A 7,136-nucleotide genomic window follows, 5' to 3' on the forward strand; every position below is an offset into this window, starting at 1 on the left:
TAAATTCCAACACTTTCTTCTATCAATGCGCTTTGCTTGTGAAATAAATAAAGGCCGACTCCAGGAAATGTACAGTTGGAGGGATAGATTTCTTTTCTGCTTTCAGTTTTATTTGATAAACCATCAGTCGAAATCAGAGTGTTTTTTTTTTTTTAATTAGTCTCTCTGTGGAAGAGGAAAATATTTAAAATGTTTGGTAAAGAGGCTGAGAAAAGAAGAGCCTTTGAATGGTTCAGATTTTGACTGCCATGTTCTGAATAGTTGCCCAAACTGGAAATCACTCTCTTCAATTAGCCAGTTGGACTGCCAAGGAAGACAAGCAAGTGGCCTGTGAAATTATCTCGTAACCCAATTCCACAACTTTGGGATGGAGTCTGAAAGTGCAGAATAATTTATGTGGCACGAGGGTCAGCAGCGGTTCACCTGGAGTTGGGGGGAGGCTTGTCATCCTGTCCCAGGTGCTGCTGCACGCTTAAGTTTGGAGGATATATATATATATATATATATATATATATATATATATATATATATATATATATATATATATATATGATGTTTCTATGTATATATATATATATATATATATATATATATATATATATATATATATACACATTCATATATATGAATATATATATGTGTGTGTGTGTGTGCGTGCGTGCGTGCGTGCGTGCGTGCGTGCGTGCGCGCATATGTGTGTGCGTATATGTATATGTGTGTGTGTGTGTGTGTGTGGAAGTGTGTGTGTTTCACAAGTCAGATGTGCATGCACGTAAAAATAACCCACATGCAGAATTTCAGTGGAATCTAAGCAGGAGTCACTAAAATGACCATGTTAACCAGCCATAAATAGCCCATCTCGGGTATATTAAGGCACCCTGCACCAAAATCAATAATGATTTGTGGTGAGAGCATCGACATAGTAAGAGAGTGGAGTCAAATTGCCAGCTCCAGATTAATTTAACGCCACTCCTAAATCCTCTGAGACTGGAGCGCGGTTCTCCTGTGCTGTTCCTGAGCCTCAGTGGCTTGTTTGAAGCAGACTTTGATTGGCAGCTACAAATCTGCAAGAGGAACAGAAAGCTTTTTTTTTTTTTTTTTTTTTTTTCTTCACTGCTCAGACCAGATGGTTGTGATAATTAACATGATACTGATTCCATCGCAGGGGAAATCACTGACACAAGGTTGGTCACATTAATAGGTTAAGGTATACTGTATGCTGCGGAGATGCTGCACAGTGCTCTCATATAATCTGATTAATGGGGGAAAGGTTGATTTAATGTGCTAAATCATTTGATTAGAACTGCCAAGTCACATTTGGGCGCAGGCGTTCAGTGTCAGGGCAGTGGTGGTGGCGTTGCTGTCTGGGGGTTTAGTTGTGTTCATTCTTAAAAGCAATCTTTGGGCTGATTGATGTCCCCATCACTGTTGAATGCCACCCTGTCTCCTGCTTTGCATCTGTCTCAGTCTGGCTGGAATTCAATGACTGATCATTAAAAATGCGACCATACTGAAAAAGTTTTAACACGTCTGGGTCAGTCATTTAGAGGGAACATAGACACGAGAGCGTCACGTCTTTATAAACAATGCACATAGGTATGCTTTCTCATGCAGGCAAAATGTGGCTGCAGATAAGCGCTGTACACACATGTGCAATGTACACACTTATTAAATGATCATGCACTGTGTTTTTCTGCGTGTGTTTTATTTTAATTCTCACAAAATAGTTGTTGAAAAGTGCTGCACTGTTAATAATGACAACATATACGTAAAACAATAACAGTCAGCATAAATTAATTTGAAAGAAAACAAAGAGATTAAAATTATTTAAGTGGTGAATACATTACTGTACATAATCATAATACATTAATTAATAATCTAATACTAATTAAATAAAATTATATATATATATATATATATATATATATATGTACATATCTATATATCTATATATATATATATACATATATGTATATATATATATATATATATATATATATATATATATATATATATATATATATATATATATATATATATATATTGCAACATAATTCAATTTATTTAATTCATTATAATTTTATTATGCACTGGACTACCTGTTTCTTGGATGTATATATTTTTTATGAATTGAGTAAAATTACTAATAAATTAAAGAAACTACCAAAGGGAAGTTTTTTTGCGTGTTTTAAAGATTAATTTAGAAAAAAATAACTACCCCAGCGGAACCTCTCTAACCTAATTTATTTTAACCATCTCCCACAAAGGCATCATTGCTAGGCTGGCATCAGTCCCATCTAAAATGACCTACGCAAATGAAAGCGAGCAGTCCCAGGCTGTAACGGGTTAATTTTACATCCGCCCTCAGTCAGTATATTTCTTTAATACCAACTGCAGCCTTCCTCTTCATTATGTTTGGGCTGAGCTGCTGCGCTGACTGAGTAATATCACAGGGGGGTTCTGCTGTGACAAATTACAAGGTTGATTTCTTTAAGGGATCACACATGTCCGGTGGCTCTTGGAAGTGAAAGCCATGGCGTGGACAGCGGCTGGGCCCTTAAAGAGCAGCCTCAGCAGCTCGACTGGGACATCAGTGGCTGAGGTTTTCCTGCTGCGATGTCACCCTCTGGCTGTTGGGGATTGGTTTGTCTTGTGAGGAAGAAGAGTTTGAGTGTGTGTGTGAGGCGGAGAGTGGTATTAGGGGATGGGAGTGTGTGTGTGTGTGTGTGTGTGTGGGGGGGGGGGGGGGGGTGGCTTGGGGTGGCACCTAGCCTATATAACTGTTTTTAGCATCTGTAAAAAAGGGGTGTCATGTGAGAAAACAATTTATGCATAAATTCCCTCCGATGTTCTTTTATTAAATTCTCTTTAAAGAAGCACAGCATCTCAGCACCGATGTAAAAAGCAAAAAAAAATGCAAGCAGCATCATCTGAAATAAACATGACATTTTGTATGACGGCTTACCTTTAACAACTAAAAACAGTTTTTATTACTATGCGACTGGAGAAAGTTGCCTGGGCTGGTTGTCCCTCTTCAGCACCCACCCCCCCACCCCAGCCCACCTTCCATCCAGCCAGCCAGCCAGCCAGCCAGCCAGCATCTCCAGCAGCAGTGAGCAAACAGATGTCTGAGAAAGTGCCCACTCCGCTGGCTGAGCTGCCAAAACCATCCGCAGCCCTGGAGGCCTCGGCGCCAGCCCTTTCCAGGGACGCTCCGCTCTCTCTGTGCCACTTTCCATCGTCTTCTCATCTCTTCCATTTACCAGGAAGCTAAACAAAGCAAGTAAATAAGAAACAAACAGCTATCAAAAAAAAAAAAAAATGTCGCATAACCCCAAAGCATGTTAAGATTGCACCAAAAACATTAAAGTCTAGGGGATTGATAAAGATACTAAAAGAGGGCGGGATGAACAAACGATGCTCCTCCCTATGGGAGTGTGTAAATCTGTAAATAAAAGCTTTTTTTTTTTTTTTAAGAGGAGGAGGAAGAGGAGGGGAGGAGGAAGAGGAGAGAAGAACTATAGGGCAGCTCTTTCTTACAGCTAATCTCCGCTTTTTTCTTTTTTTTTTTTTTTTCCATGTGGTCAAAAGCGGAGATTGTGACACCTCCAGAGGATAAACTGGCGAGCTTTTCCTGGATTAAAATCACAAATATCCCTCGGAGTTTCAAGGAGGTTAATTTCTCAAAATGTTAGAGTTGCAGCATACTAAGATGGAAGAAAAACTGAGCCGACAGTAAAGGCACCATAACGGAAAGGAGCCTGAGGAATGAACCAATGAAAGAATAAATGAATAAACATCCCCTGTAAATTATGTGTGTATTCAGGCTACCAGGAAGAGGTGCTCCATTTCAATTCAGATGAAACATTTGGAATTGATCCTGTGATGCCACATGCATTCTTTTCCTAAGACCTCCATCTCCTTATTCCTTGAAGGACAATGGGTTAACAAAGTGAGCACTTCACTGAATGAAAGCTGATGTATCAAGTACATTTGTCGCTTAATATACTTTACTAATTTGCTATGAAAATGTATGGATATTTAGTCTAGAGGTTTTAAAAAGAGAAACAGGATCAGTGTGACATATGTTTTTATACTGCAGACAAATAGTGTAATTTTGGTTACAGGTATCTGACAGAATTTTTTTTTTTTTTAAGTGTTTTAAAAACAATTTCTCGTTAAAGGCACCTAATAAGAAGCAAAAATATTTTCCACTTTTGTTTTTTGTGAATCAGGGTTTAATTAGAATTGCAAGACAAACTATAGTTACTAAATTTATTTAAAATACTGTGTTAATTAAACAAACAGCTACATGTAACCAAACACATTAACACATATTTAAAATAGTAATCTAAAAAAAGGAAGAAGAAAATATTTTTTAAGGAGGGATCTCTATTTATTGAAGCCCAAACTGACAAAACAACTTCCCCAATTAAAGCACTAAAATTAATGTGACAGCTTGCACACATTTTATTCAGGTAGCTTTTATTTAAATACTTCTCAGCAGAAATAATGTAAGTTAAACAGCTGAAAGTTAAGAAATAAGCTAATTGAATTTCAGATAATTTCAAAATGTCGTCAACTAAATTAGTCAATTGCAAGTATAGTTCTACTCATTTGGTTTGATCTCCAATAATAAAAAGAAAAAATAATTAATAACTATTTTTTTTTATTTGGGCGGAAGATCTTAGTGAAAAACTACTAAACATTTTAAATCGATTACAACAAGCTTGCGTGTAAACCTTTTTCATATAAAACACAGGTAACATGTGCTGCTCATCATAAAGAAGCTCAGCATGCTAGCTGGTTTAGCTTCAGCATTAGCGCTCTTGCTAAACCAGCTAAAACTGGACCACAACTCCCATAACTGAATTAAATGGTTCTGATGAAATTCGTTATTCAAACCACATGAGCAAACCGATCTTACTCACCAAATAAAACAGGACAAAGGAGAATACTGGTTCCCCCAAACCGACGTCTTCAGTTAGATTTTATGTTTAGGCAGAATTTGACGTTGAAATAAAATAGTTAATTCGCATTGTTTAACAGGTAGTGTTTAACTTTAGATTTGGAAACTAATGTCCTTCAAATGTAAATTATTTTCATGGAGTTTATTTAATCTTTATTGTTTTACAAGTTTCAACTTTTTACTGTAAGGTTCAGAGTCTTTTTTTTTTACTGTAATAAGCTCTAAATTAATGACTCCCTGAATTATTTCAAGATGCAAATACGGACTTAGTTAAAATCTTAGACCTTATCTAACACACATATTACAAATTCTTCCCATTTGAAAAACAGTTAGAAGGTCATACACACATTAAAGTCAGAACTGATTCAGAGGTCTGAAGTTCTACTTCCTTTTTCTCCCAAATCATACAGTTCCCACTTTAGGTCTCCTGTTTATTTTACAACCTGCCAGACTCCTTGGCTGAAAGTAAAAGCATGCGTCTAAGCTGTGCAGCTAAAGATTTACCAAACGGAATGAATAAATTCAGATTTTTGGCTATGTTCAAAACATCGCTTAGATGTGTATTACATTATGAGAGACAGCTCTCCTGGCCTGATCGTGTCCTTGTTTCACTGTACCACACAGCGAAGTGTCCACATGACATTTCGACTGATTTATACACAAACAGCTCCAGTGTTTTGGCATCTTGTGATTTAATGTTATTCATTTTTATGAGGTCAAGTAAATTATATTTGATGCATGTAGTGGATTTTTTTTTTCCCCCCAACCTATTTCCCTGTATGTGTACCAGCGACTGAGGAGCCACATCTGAATGCAGTATTATAATACAGTCTGTTGATGTATTTTATAAGTGTGTCTGCTGGTTTATTACATATGCAGAGGCATCAGTGCACAGCAAAATGGAAAAATGCTTCAATATATTCACAGAAAGGCAGGCCGTGGACAGCTCAGAAAATAAATCTACATCTGCCAGGCTCCATGCAAACAGCACAGCCATCCTTAATGGTGAAACCATCGATGAGAGCAGATAAAAATATTAAATATTCAGACATTCCTTTCAGCCAGTATCAAAAGCGTCCAGATGTGGGGAGCTGAAGTTGTTATCATGAAGCCAACGACAGGCATTGAAAGAAATTCCTCTGAATTTTCAACCATATAAAAGTATTTTATGGCATGCAAATAAATGGTAATTTCTGACTATGAAGGGGGAAAAAACATGCCAATAAGCCCTATCATTTGGGACTAAAACTCCACAAACAGGAGACACTTTCAATTTGCTTTGCCTGTCTCCCCGCGTTAGATGCCTGCGATTGCCGCGAAATTAATCCATTTAACAATCTGTGGCTTAAATTTGAGGATTTCCATTTTTTTCCTTTTTCTTTTTTTTTTTTTTTGCGGAATATCAATAAGTTCCAATTGAAGAGAGGATTCTTTTGCAATTCAGGCATGTGCCCGCGATAACGGCAGAGTTGGCATGAAGAGAGGCAAAGATGGATTAATTATGCAGAGAACATGGAAATTCTGCTTATCATCGCTAAGCAAAGGAGCCCAGCTCACATAATCAGAAAACGAGGATGAAAAAAAAAATAACAATGCAGTGGTACCTTCCAGCCCATCATCTTACAAGTTAGATTCTTCCTGTAATTAAAAAGTAACATACAATTATATTCATATCTCATATGCAGACTGTGAGTGGGTGTACAGTATATTAAATAATTGCATTGATATATAAGGGTGAAAGTAAAAAAAAAAATGGAAAAATAAGTTTTAAGAGATTCTTTTCTTCTTCGTGGTCTCTGTTCCCCTGGGTTGAATTAAACTACTTAGAGAAATAAATCTGTGGAAAGCAAACTAAAACAAAGGCTAAATAGAGGAGACATTGGATTCTGTATATTTACATGAAAAATGCTCTAGGTGCATTATGGGAACATACATTGGGATGTCTAAAGGCAGTTGTGGTAAATCTCTCTGGGAAAAAGCAGGATACAGAAATGCATTCGCTGCGTTTTGTGTCTTGTTTCATGTTGCTTTCAGATTTCACCATCTCAGTTATGTGTTTTCAAATGTCGAGGAGCTGTGCACAGCCTGCCAGCTTTGTGAAGAGCAGCTAATATGTTCGGGGCTTAGGCTTGCATTTCTGCTATTCCTTAAAGAGAAGCAGATTAAA

Source organism: Fundulus heteroclitus, chromosome 3, assembly GCF_011125445.2.
Source record: "Fundulus heteroclitus isolate FHET01 chromosome 3, MU-UCD_Fhet_4.1, whole genome shotgun sequence".
Classification (NCBI taxonomy): Eukaryota; Metazoa; Chordata; class Actinopteri; order Cyprinodontiformes; family Fundulidae; genus Fundulus; species Fundulus heteroclitus.